We start from the raw sequence: 12868 nt of genomic DNA, 5'->3' as shown, positions 1-12868 counted from the left end.
GGTGCCAGTGCCCCATGAATTGAAATCCATTTCTCCCACACCACTCTTTGAGCCATGCATTCAACTCTCTGATCTTATTGACCCAATTCCAATTTGCTCGTGGCTCAGGTCATAATCCAGAGATTATTATCTTTGTGGTTCTGCTTTTTAATTTAGCCCCTAGCTGCTCATACTCCCTCAGCAGAACCTCTTTCTTAGTCCTACCTATGTCATTGATACCTGCTTGAACCACGACAACTGAATCTTTCTCCTTCCACCAAGTTCCTCTCCATCCCCGAGGAGATGTCCTTAATCCTGGCAGGCAACACAGCCTTCAGGAGTCACGCTCTAGACTGCAGAGAACAGTATCTATTACCCTAACTACACTGTCCCCTACCACTACTACATTCCTTTTTACTCCCCCATCTTGAATGGTCTCCTGTACCACGGCGCTGTGGTCAGTTTGTTCATCCTCCCTGCAGTCCCTGCTCTCTTCAAAAAAGGCTGCAAGTACCTTGTACCTGTTGGACAAGTGCAAAGGCTGAGGCTCCTCCAAAGCTACATTCTGGATCCCCATACCTGCCTCACTTGTAGTCACACCCTCCTGTCCCTGGCCATGGACCACATCTGAAGTACTTAACCTAAGGGGTGTGACTGCCTCCTGGAATACAGCGTCCAGATATTTTTTCCCTCCCTGGTGCATCGCAGTGCCTGAAGCTCGGACTCCAGTTCGTCAACTCTGAGCTGAAGTTCCTCGAGCTGCCAACTTACTGCAGATGTGGTCGCCACGTATCACACTGGTGTCCACCAACTCCCACATACTACAACTGCAACACATCACCTGCCCTGACATCTCTCTTGCATTTTATTTAACCAATTAGGTTTTCAAGTTTTGATATATCAGTCAACTGTTTATTTATAGTTTTAAATCTAGGAAATAACCTTGTTTAATTTATTACATTTATTTATTAAATTTAGTTATATGCTTTAGACCTTTACTGTAACTTAGTCCACAGTCCTAATTTAACCCAATTTGTTTATATTTATTTTTTATATATCAAGCAGCACCTCTTAATCCCACCTCACCGAATTTCCACGCTCGGCAAATTCCCTTGCATTCTGGTAAAATCTGCTCTCAGGTGAAGCTGCTCTGAGCTAATACACTTATTATTAATTCACTTACTGTTTTACTTACCCCGATTGAAATCAACCCAACAAAAAAACAGATTATTTTGTCATTATCACATTGCTATTTGTGGGAGCTTGCTGTGTGCAAATCGACTGCTGCAATTCCTCTATTACAACAGTGACTACACTTCAACAAAAGTACTTCATTGGCTGTAAAGCACTTTGGGATACCTGGGGCCCGAAATTCAGCCCCGCTGGAAACTGGTGCCCCCCCCACCTTTTTGTGGCCATTTGCGCTGAAATGTTTTCGTGGCTGGGCCACCCCATATTCAGCTCCAAAAATGAACCAATGGGGTCCAGCGTTAATGAACCCTTTCAAAGTGGATTTTTCAGCGGTGTGGCTGTCTTAATTTGAGCGTTATCACCACTGAGAAATTCAGCATGCAGGTAAGGGTTTCAAAGTCTTTTTAATACAACTCCAGAGTGCCTAAGCAGCATGGCAGACAACCTTTTATACTCCCTTGCACGCTGCCTGTCTGCACGGTGCAGGTGACCCATGGGCCTCCAACAGTTGCGCCCTTTGGTGGCAAGTTTTACACAGTTACAATGTTTATATACATAACATTACTTACTCTCCCCCCCCCCAAAAAAAGTCTTTGATACAAATTATTTACAAGTTGAGACAATCCGGGGCCCTACACTCCCTGGTTGATTGTCTGAGTTCAAACTCTGGCGTGGGTGAGTTGGTCGGACCATTGCTGCACTGCGGCGCAGCTGGTCTGACAGGACTGTTGGGAATGATTGACAGTGAGGTCGATTGCTGGTTGGGTGTGTGTTGGTGGATCGATGACGGTGATGTCCTCTTCAGGTTGTTCCTGGTTGTCGGTGAACCGCAATTTCTTCTGATCCAAATGCTTTCTGCACATTTGCCCATTCAATAGTTTGACTATAAACACTCTATTCCCTTCCTTGGCCAAGACAGTGCCAGCAACTCATTTAGGACCATGACTGTAATTAAGGACAAACACAGGGTCGTTAACATCAATGTCACGCGATACAGCTGCGCGATCGTGGTACATGTTTTGCCGGTGACGCCGGGTTTCCACATGATCATTTAGATCCGGGTGGACTAGTGAGAGCCTGGTTTTGAGTGCTCTCTTCATTAACAATTCTGCAATTCACTCCAGTGAGCGAGTGGGGTCATGTCCGGTAGCTGAGCAGAACCCGAGATAAGCGGATCTACTAGGAGCCTTCCGGCACGCGTTTCAAGCTCTGCTTGATAGTTTGGACTGCCCGTTCTGCTTGACCATTGGATGCGGGCTTAAATGGAGCATACCTGACATGCTTGATGCCATTGCGGGTCATAAACTCGTTGAATTCTGAGCTGGTGAAACACGGTCCATTGTCACTGACCATGGGTGGCAAACATAGCCCGGAGGCTTTCAATGGTGGCAGTGGAAGTGCTGGATGACATGATTATGCATTCAATCCATTTAGAGTAAGCATCCACTACAACTAAAAATATCTTTCCAAGAAAGGGGCCAGCAAAATCTACGTGGATCCTGGAGAGCCATGACCACAGACTCAATGGGGCCTCCCTTGGTGCATTGTTCAATTGTGTACGCATGACTCCAGTCCGAGTCAATGCCGGGCCACCAAACATACGACCTGGCTATAGCTTTCATCATGACTATTCCAGGGTGGATACTGTGTAGGTCACGTATAAACGTTTCCCTGCCTTTTTTTGGGAGTACCATGCGATTACCCCATAAGTGACAATCCGACTGGATGGACATTTCATCTTTGCATCAGTGAAACGGCTTAATTTCATCTTGCATTTCCCCAGGAACGGCCGACCAGCTCCCATTGAGGACACAACTTTTTACAAGTGATAGCACAGGATCCTGGCTGGTCCAGGTCCTGATCTGGCGAGCAGGGACGGGCGACCCATTCGCTCTCACAAGCATCCATGACCAGAAGCAAGTCTGCGGGCTGCGTCATTTCCACCCCGCTAGTGGGCAATTGCAGCTGACTGAGGGCATCAGCACAGTTCTCCGTGCCTGGTCTGTGGCGGATAACAGTCATAGGCGGACAATGTTAGTGCCCATCTTTGGATGCGGGATAAAGCATTGGTCTTTATACCTTTGCTTTCTGAAAACAGCGACATGAGCGGCTTGTGGTCAGTTTCAAGCTCAAACCGAAGTCCAAATAGGTATTGGTGCATTTTTCTTAACCCCATATACACATGCTAACACCTCTTTCTCGATCATACTGTAGGCTCTTTCAGCCTGAGACAGACTTGTAGACGCGTATGCAACTGGTTGAAGTTTGCCCGATACATTTGTTTGCTGTAACACACAGCCGACCCCGTACGAAGATGCATCACAAGCTAGCACTAATCGTTTACGCAAGTCATACAGCACAAGTAAATTATTGGAACAAAAGTAGGTTTCTGGCCTTGTCAAAGGCTGTCTCTTGAGATTTACCCCAAACCCAGTCGTCACCCTTACGTAGCAACATGTGCAACGGTTCCAGCAAAGTGCTTAACCCGGGTAGAAAATTACCAAAATAGTTGAGGAGTCCCAGGAACGAACGCAACTCCGTCACATTCGGTGGTCTGGGTGCATTCTCGATGGCCTCTGTCTTTGAGTCTGTGGGTCTGATGCCGTCTGCCGCAATCTTACTCCCCAAAAATTCGACCTCTGGCACCAGGAAAACACACTTGGAGCGTTTCAGCCTGAGTCCCACTCTGTCTAGTTGACTTAGAACCTCTTCCAGGTTGTGCAGGTGTTCGGTGGTGTCATGACCGGTGATCGGGATGTTGTCTTGAAACACCACGGTGCGCGGAACTGATTTCAGCAGACTCTCCATGTTCCTCTGGAAGGTGACAGCAGCCAAGCGAATCCCAAAAGGGCACCTGTGGTATATAAACAGTCCTTTGTGTGTGTTGATGCATGTCAATCTTTTCGAAGATTCAGCCAGCTCCTGTGTCATGTAGGCGGAGGTTAGGTTCAGCTTGGTGAATGACTTTCCCCCTGCTAACGTTGCAAACAGGTCATCCGCCTTGGGTAGCAGGTACTGGTCCTGTAACGAGACTCTGTTGATCGTTGCATTGTAGTCTCTGCAGATTCTGACCGTGCCATCACTTTTCAACACCGGAACAATCGGACTGGCCCACTTGTTGAACTTGACTGGCGATATGGTTCCCTCTCGTTGAAGTCTGTCCAGTTTGATCTCGACTTTTTCCCTCATCATATATGGAATCGCTCGAGCCTTGTGATGAACGGGCCTTGCATTGGGGACTAGATGGATCTACACTTTGGCACCTGTGAAGTTGCCGATGCCTGGTTCAAATAGCGACAGAAACTTGCTCAGCCCTTGGGCGCACGAGGCATCATCCACTGAAGATAGTGCTTTGATGTCGTCCCAGTTCCATCGAATCTTTCCCAGCCAGCTTCTGCCGAATAGCGTTGGGCCATCGCTTGGTACAATCCACAGTGATAAATCATGCACAGCTCCATCGTATGATACCTTAACTGCCACACTGCCAATGACTGGTATGAGCTCCTTGGTGTACATGTGCAGCTTTGTCTGAATCAGGCTCAGTTTGGGTCTTTATGCCTTGTTGTCCCACAGTTTCTCAAAAGCCTTCTGGTTCATAATTGACTGACTCGCCCCCGTGTCCAACTCCATTGATACCGGAATACCGTTCAATTTGACTTTCAGCATAATAGGAGGGCTCTTGGTGGTGAAGGTGTGTACCCCATACACTTCTGCCTCGGGTTGAGTTGCCTCTCTTGTTTGTTCTGCGTGATCCGCGCCGGATCAATCATCCTCTGCCGACTCTGCCACGTGGTGAGTCACAGCACTCTTGCACATTCGCTGGAGGTGCCCCATTGTTTTGCAGCCTTTGCACACGTAGTGCTTGAATCAACATTGATGGGCTCGATGATTACCCCTGCAGCGCCAACATGGTGCTAATGGATTTGCATTCACTCCCGGTGGCGGACTCTGAGTCATCCTAGGTCTTGCAGCTGCAGGCGTGTAGGCCCTGCCATATGTAGTTCTACCTGCTAGCGACGTTATTTTATGCACAGTACTTGCCGGTGAGCTTCGATGCTGGGAAGATATCTGTCTGGTATTATCTCTCGTGGATATGAATGCCTAGGCTATCGTGATGGCCTTGCTCAGGTCGAGGGATTCGGCGGACAGCAGCTTGTGAAGAATGACCTCGTGGCCGATACCAAGCACAAAAAAGTCCCGCAGCATTTCCCCCAAAAAGCCAGCAAATTCACAAGTTCCTGCAAGGCGTCTCAGGTCGGCGACGTAACTGGCCACGTCCTGGCCCTCGGAGCGGTGGTGCATGTAGAAGCGATTCCTGGCCATTAAGACGCTCTCCTTCGGCTTGAGGTGGTTCCGATCCAGTGTACACAACTCTGTATATGTCTTCTCCACTGGTTTCTCCGGTGCTAGCAGATTCTTGATGAGGCCGTATATTGTGGACCCACACACGGTGAGGAGAATCGCCCTGCGCTTGATCGTTTTATCGTCACATCCAGCTCGTTGGCCACGAAGTACTGGTCAAGACACTCAACGAAGGCTTCCCAATCATCACCCTCTACAAATCTCTAAAATACCAACGGCTGCCATGACCGCGTGAAAGTTCGTAATCTGTTACTCGTCGCCAATTATTAAGTATGGAAGACTGAGTATTGTGAGCTAAAACTGATGTGACCTTAGTCTCTTTAATACAACTCCAAAGTGCCTAAGCAGCATGGCAGACAACCTTTTATACTCCCTTGCACGAGGTGCGCAGGTGACCCATGGGCCTCCAACAGTTGCGCCCTTTGATGGCAAGTCTTACACAGTTACAATGTTTACATACATAACAAGGGTGAACCCTGCCAAGCAGGTCTCTGCAGCCCACAGGCCTCCACTAAAGAGTCAGACCTGAAAGTTGTACAAAATACAGGGTTATGTGCAAACCTCTGAGCAGCACTCAGCAGATTTAAAGGAGCCAAAACAATTAATAAAACTATATGAAAAGATAAATACTGTGGATGCTAGAAAATGAAATAAAAACACTAATAAGTTATAAAACTTTATCAAAAGATAAATACTGCAGATGCTGGAAAATGAAATAAAAACACGAAGTAATTAAACTATTTATCTACCAAAAAGCCCCAGCGGTGTTGTGTTCGAGCACGCATTGAAAACCTCGCGGGGACACTGCTGGGAAAAGTCCGACCTTTTCCTCGGTGAATTTCGCTGGTAATCCATTCCTAGTGGCCCGCACGCTGCAGAGCTCATCGCTGGAAACTTACCTTTACAGCGGCTCCACTGCGCTGTTTCTGGTGGAAGTGAACACCGCTCAAATCCTCCCCGAGCTGAATATGGCTCGGGGAAGGAAAAGTACCTGACCGATTCGGGGACAGTGAATTTTGGCCCCCTGGTGTTTGTGAAAGGCGTTCTGGAAATGTCTTTCTTTCTTTCTCTGCAAAGTACTGTCCAAGAATACTGCCTCCTCATGGCTCATCAAATTCATCCGGTTTGGCTTCGTCCCATCGTAACCAGAGGATCCCAGTCTGATGTGGTCTGAACGTTTTGTCGCCTACCAAATCCATGTCCAGCTCTCTGTTTAAATCTCTTCCATCAGCAACAACTTACCAACAATATAGTGCCTTTAACGTAGTAAAACGTCCCACGGCGCTTCACAGTAGCATTATCAGACAAAAATTAACACCGAACAAAGAAGGAGACATTAGGACAGGTGACCAACAGCTTGGTCAAAGAGGTAAGTTTTAAGGAGCATCTCGGTGTCAGCCATGGTAACATTCTCACCATGTTAGAAAGTCATAGTCACCAAGCTCATGTCTACAGGTCTGTAGTAATACCCGCCCTCCTGTATGGATCAGAGACATGGACCATGTACAGAAGGCACCTCAAGTCGCTGGAGATATATCACCAACGATGTCTCCGCAAGATCCTGCAAATCCCTTGGGAGGACAGGTGCACCAACATCAGTGTCCTCGTCCAGGCTAACATCCCCAGCATTGAAACACTGACCACACTCAATCAGCTCCACTGGGCAGGCCACATAGTTCGCATGCCAGACACTAAGCAATTGCTCTATGCGGAGCTCCTTCATGGCAAACGAGCCAAAGGTGGGCAGCAGAAACGTTACAAGGACACCCTCAAAGCCTCCCTGGTGAAGTGCGACATCACCACTGACACCTGAGAGTCCCTGGCCGAAGACCGCCCTAGGTGGAGAAAGTGCATCCGGGAGGGCGCTGAGCTCTCAACGCCGCAAGCGTGAAGAGGTCAGGCGCAGGCAGTGGAAAGAGTGTGCATCAAATCAGTCCCACCCCGCCGACAAATATCTGTCCCACCTGTGACACGGTCTGTGGCTCCCGTATTGGACCGTTCAGCCACTAAATAACTCACTTTCGGAGTGGAAGCAAGTCTTCCTCGACTCCGAGGGGCTGCCTATGATGATGATGGAGATTAAAGCCCCACTCCAGAGTCTTGACCCCATAATCCAGGCTAACACTCCAGTGCAGTCAGAGGTGTCATATTTCGAATGAGATGTTAAACCGAGGCCCATTTGCCCTCTCAGGTGGGCGTAAAAGCCTGGCACTATTTTAGAAACATAGAAAATAGGTGCAGGAGTAGGCCATTCGGCCCTTCTAGCCTGCACCGCCATTCAATGAGTTCATGGCTGAACATGAAACTTCAGTACCCACTTCCTGCTTTCACGCCATAACCCTTGATCCCCCTAGTAGTAAGGACTTCATCTAACTCCCTTTTGAATATATTTAGTGAATTGGCCTCAACTACTTTCTGAGGTAGAGAATTCCACAGGTTCACCACTCTCTGGGTGAAGAAGTTTCTCCTCATCTCGGTCCTAAATGGCTTACCCCTTATCCTCAGACTGTGACCCCTGGTTCTGGACTTCCCCAACATTGGGAACATTCTTCCTGCATCCAACCTGTCCAAACCCGTCAGAATTTTAAACGTTTCTATGAGGTCCCCTCTCACTCTTCTGAACTCCAGTGAATACAAGCCCAGTTGATCCAGTCTTTCTTGATAGGTCAGTCCCACCATCCCGGGAATCAGTCTGGTGAATCTTCGCTGCACTCCCTCAATAGCAAGAATGTCCTTCCTCAAGTTAGGAGACCAAAACTGTACACAATACTCCAGGTGTGGCCTCACCAAGGCCCTGTACAACTGTAGCAACACCTCCCTGCCCCTGTACTCAAATCCCCTCGCTATGAAGGCCAACATGCCATTTGCTTTCTTAACCGCATGCTGTACCTGCATGCCAACCTTCAATGACTGATGTACCATGACACCCAGGTCTCGTTGCACCTTCCCTTTTCCTAATCTGTCACCATTCAGATAATAGTCTGTCTCTCTGTTTTTACCACCAAAGTGGATAACCTCACATTTATCCACATTATACTTCATCTGCCACGCATTTGCCCACTCACCTAACCTATCCAAGTCACTCTGCAGCCTCATAGCATCCTCCAAGCAGCTCACACTGCCACCCAACTTAGTATCATCCGCAAATTTGGAGATACTACATTTAATCCCCTCGTCTAAATCATTAATGTACAATGTAAACAGCTGGGGCCCCAGCACAGAACCTTGCGGTACCCCACTAGTCACTGCCTGCCATTCCGAAAAGTACCCATTTACTCCTACTCTTTGCTTCCTGTCTGACAACCAGTTCTCAATCCACGTCAGCACTCTACCCACAATCCCATGTGCTTTAGCTTTGCACATTAATCTCCTGTGCGGGACCTTGTCGAAAGCCTTCTGAAAGTCCAAATATACCACATCAACTGGTACTCCTTTGTCCACTTTATTGGAAACATCCTCAAAAAATTTTGAAGAAGAACAGGGACGTTCTCGCCAGTGTCAACATTTATCGCTCAACCAATATCACCAAACAGATTATCGTCATTATCTTATTGCTGTTTTGGGAGCATTGAGAGGAGGCAGAGAAGTTTAGGAAGGGAATTTCAGAGCTTAGGGTCCAGACTGCTGAAGGCACGGCCACCAATGGTGGGGCGAAGAAAGTTGGGACTGCACGAGAGGCCTGAATTGGAGGAACACAGAGATCTCGGAGGGTTGTAGGGCTGGAGGAGGTTATGGAGATATGGATGGGTGAGGCCATGGAGGGATTTGAACATAAGAGTGGGAATTGTAAATTGGAAGCATTTGTAGGTCAGTGAGCCCAGGGATGATGGAGTGAGTTAGGATATTGGCAGCAGTGTTTTGGATGAAATCAAGTTTATGGAGAGGGCAAGGTTGGAGGCTGGCCAAGGGAGCATTGGAATTGTCGAGTGTGGAGGTAACAGGCATGGATGAGGGTTTCTGCAGCGGGTGAGCTGAGGTGGTGGCAGAGCCAGGCGATACTACGGAGGTGGAAGTAGGCGGTCTTAGTGATGGAGAGGATATGTGGTCAGAAGCTCAGCTCGGGGTCAAATAGGACGCAAAGATTGCAACGGTCTTATTGAGTCTGTAAGCACTCTAGTAATGATTCCACGAGGTAAGATATTGCACTTAAACTGTCGTGACTTTAGTCCATTTATTGCAGCTTCTGAGTGAGGGTACAGTCAGCCGAGCTCCATTTTATACCTGGTTACCTGTAGTGTACAGGTGACCCCTAGGTCTCCACCAGTTGCACCCTCTGGTGGTACGGGCATAGGGTATACAGTGTGAAGATACATTCAGTGGTCTTCTGTAACTGTACATTGACTGTACAGGGTGTATACATATATTATACATACACAACAGGTCTGGTTCAGCCTCCGACAGTCAGTGACTAGGGAACGGAGTTTGTGGCGGGGACCGAAGACAATGGCTTCGGCCTACCCAGAATTTAATTGGAGGAAATTCCTGCTTATTCAGTCCTGGCTGTCGGACAAGCAGCAAAACAAATCAGAGGCAGTCGAGGGATCAAGGGAGATGGTGGTGAGGTGTAGCTGGGTGTTGTCAGCATGCATGTGGAAACTGACGCTGTGCTTTCGGATAATGTCAACAAGGGGCAACATGCCGTTGAGAAATAGGAGGGGACCAAGGATAGATCCTCGGGGCACACCAAAGGTCATCATCATCATCATCATCATAGGCAGTCCCTCGGAATCGAGGAAGACTTGCTTCCACTCTTAGCATGTGTTCTTAGGTGGCTGAACAGTCTAATATGAGAACCACGGTCTCTGACACAGGTGGGACAGATAGTCGTTGGGGGAAAGGGTGGGCGGGGAGCCAAGTTTGTTGCACGCTCTTTCCGCTGCCTGCGCTTGATTTCTGCATGCTCTCGCCGATGAAACTCGCGGTGCTCAATGCCCTCCCCGATGTGCTTCCTCCACTTAGGGTGGTCTTTGGCCAGGGACTCCCAGGTGTCAGTGGGGATGTCACACTTTATCAAGAAGGCTTTGAGGGTGTCCTTGTAACGTTTCCTCTGTCCACCTTTGGATCGTTTGCCATGAAGGAGTTCCGAGTGGAGCGCTTGCTTTGGGAGTCTCGTGTCTGGCATGCGAACAATGTGGCCTGCCCAGCGGAGCTGATCAAGTGTGGTCAGTGCTTCAATACTGGGGATGTTGGCCTGGTCGAGGACGCTAACGTTGGTGCATCTGTCCTCCCAGGGGATTTGCAGGGGATTTGCAGGATCTTGCGGAGACATCGTTGGTGATATTTATTGTGTCTGTAAGCACTCCAGTAATGACTCCAAGAGGCGAGGTATTGTACTTGAACTGTGGTGACCTTAGTCCATTTATTACAGCTCCTGAGTGAGGGTACAGTAAGGTGAGCTCCTTTTTATACCTGGTTACCTGTAGTGTACAGGCGACCCCTAGGTCTCCACCAGTTGTACCCTCTGGTGGTACAGGCATAGTGTATACAATGTGAAGATACATCCAGTAGTCTTATATAACTGTATATTGCATGTACAGGGAGTATACTTGTATTATACATACACAACATCACTCTCCCCTAAGTCTTGTGCCACCGGCCTTTGCATTGTGTGCTCTGGCCCTAGACTTGAGTGCCTAAAGCCCTTGCACCGTGTCTGTGCTTTGGCTTGGCTCTTTCCCTGTTGACTCCCAAGTCCTTATTGGCACAACATTGGGAAATGGTCAGCAGTGGACGGTTTGAGGTTGCAGTGGGGGTTGAGTGGGTTCTGGGTGTGATCCATGTGTTTCCATGGCTACTTACATCCATCCCCCCCATACATAGACCATGTGTGTGGCTCAACACCTGCATGTGTATACATGTACAGAAAGAAAGAACAAAAACAACGATAGGATTAGTTACATCACTGTTTGGGTTTTGCAGTCGTGGAACAAGTACATTTTACAGGTAAGGTACATACGTGGTATCACAGTCTTGCCCTTGGGGTGTAGGTGCAGGTGGGTGAGGACGCTAGTTCCAGAGTGACCGGACTGTGTCCAGGTTGTCTGATGGTGGCGCTGCGCCCCCTGCTAGCTGGGTGGGCTCGGATCGCTCCCCTGGCTGTCTCAGGACCTTTGCCATTGCCCAGTGGTGGACAGAGCCACAGGAGTGTGTGGCCTCCCTGTCCTCCTTTGCGGTGTATCCCTGCTTCCCTTCAGCGATGGTGGAAGCCTGGTCATCCCAGGTCCCGTTGGGAGAGCTGGAGGGTGCTAGCCTCTTGCTTCCGGTACTGTTCCTGGTGGCCAGAGGGGTAGAGCCAATCAGGGGCAGAGTACCGGTAGTGGTTCCTTTGCCGTCCGCTGATTGCTAGCCCTGCAGCTGGTATGCTCTCTCTGTATGTGGCCATGCTCCCTGGGGCATCACATTGGTCCCGGAGGCGCAGGCTACATGATCAGGTAGCCCACTGGACCTGGGTACTTCCGACGGGAAGATGTCCTTGGTTTTGTTGGCGTACATGTAGAACCCGGCATCACACATCATTACTTCATTTACTGTCATAATACATTGGTTCCGGCCGCAATCACCTGACTTAACATGGTTAGTTACATTTACATACTTGCATTTGTCAATTACATCACTTACATGTGTATCACCGGCATCGCTGTATAAAGAGTGGAACTGTCCCTTTAATTGTGATGGGTTGCCGGTCTCCTTTAAGAGGGCTTTGCAATCTTTACCCCAATCCGGTTCGCTGCTCGGCATCACGTGTTGCTCCCTCAACGCTGCCCCTCGTGGTCGGGCTGCCACCATCTTTACTTCAGGCACTTCACCTCGTGGTGCGGGCGTCATCTTCTTTCTCTCCACGAGGTGGGCTGCGGTGATCCTTTTTTCCCCAGGTTCTGCCACGGAAGCAGGGAAGTTGCATTCTGGGGCGATTCTCTTCCTCCGGAGTCCTGCCACTGGAGCCTGGAAGATGAAGTCGGGTCGTTTCGGCTGGATCATCTCGCCGTTGTGTGGAACGGTCTGTGTCGTCTCCACGCAGTCGTGTTGAGTGGTTGGTTTCTCAGGTGTTGTGCTCGATCCAAATTCGGGGCCGCGTAGGACGTCGATCGCCGGAGGCTGGAGGTTTTCCCAGCTCCAACGGATTTTTTTCATCCATCTTCTTCAAGCAGCATTGGACCATCACCAGCAACAATCCACAAAGGTAACTTGTGCATCGCGCCGTCATGGGACACCTGGACATCCACGCTGCCAACAACTGGGATGGTGTCGTTTGTGTAGGTGAGCAGCTTCACTTGGATCGGGATCATTTTAGGTCGTTCGATTGGATTGTCCCAAAGTTTCTCCCCCAATGTCCTAG

Source organism: Pristiophorus japonicus, chromosome 7 (genome assembly GCF_044704955.1).
Source record: "Pristiophorus japonicus isolate sPriJap1 chromosome 7, sPriJap1.hap1, whole genome shotgun sequence".
Classification (NCBI taxonomy): domain Eukaryota; kingdom Metazoa; phylum Chordata; class Chondrichthyes; family Pristiophoridae; genus Pristiophorus; species Pristiophorus japonicus.
The sequence above is the reverse complement of the archived record's forward strand: the minus strand, read 5'-3'. Positions refer to the sequence as shown.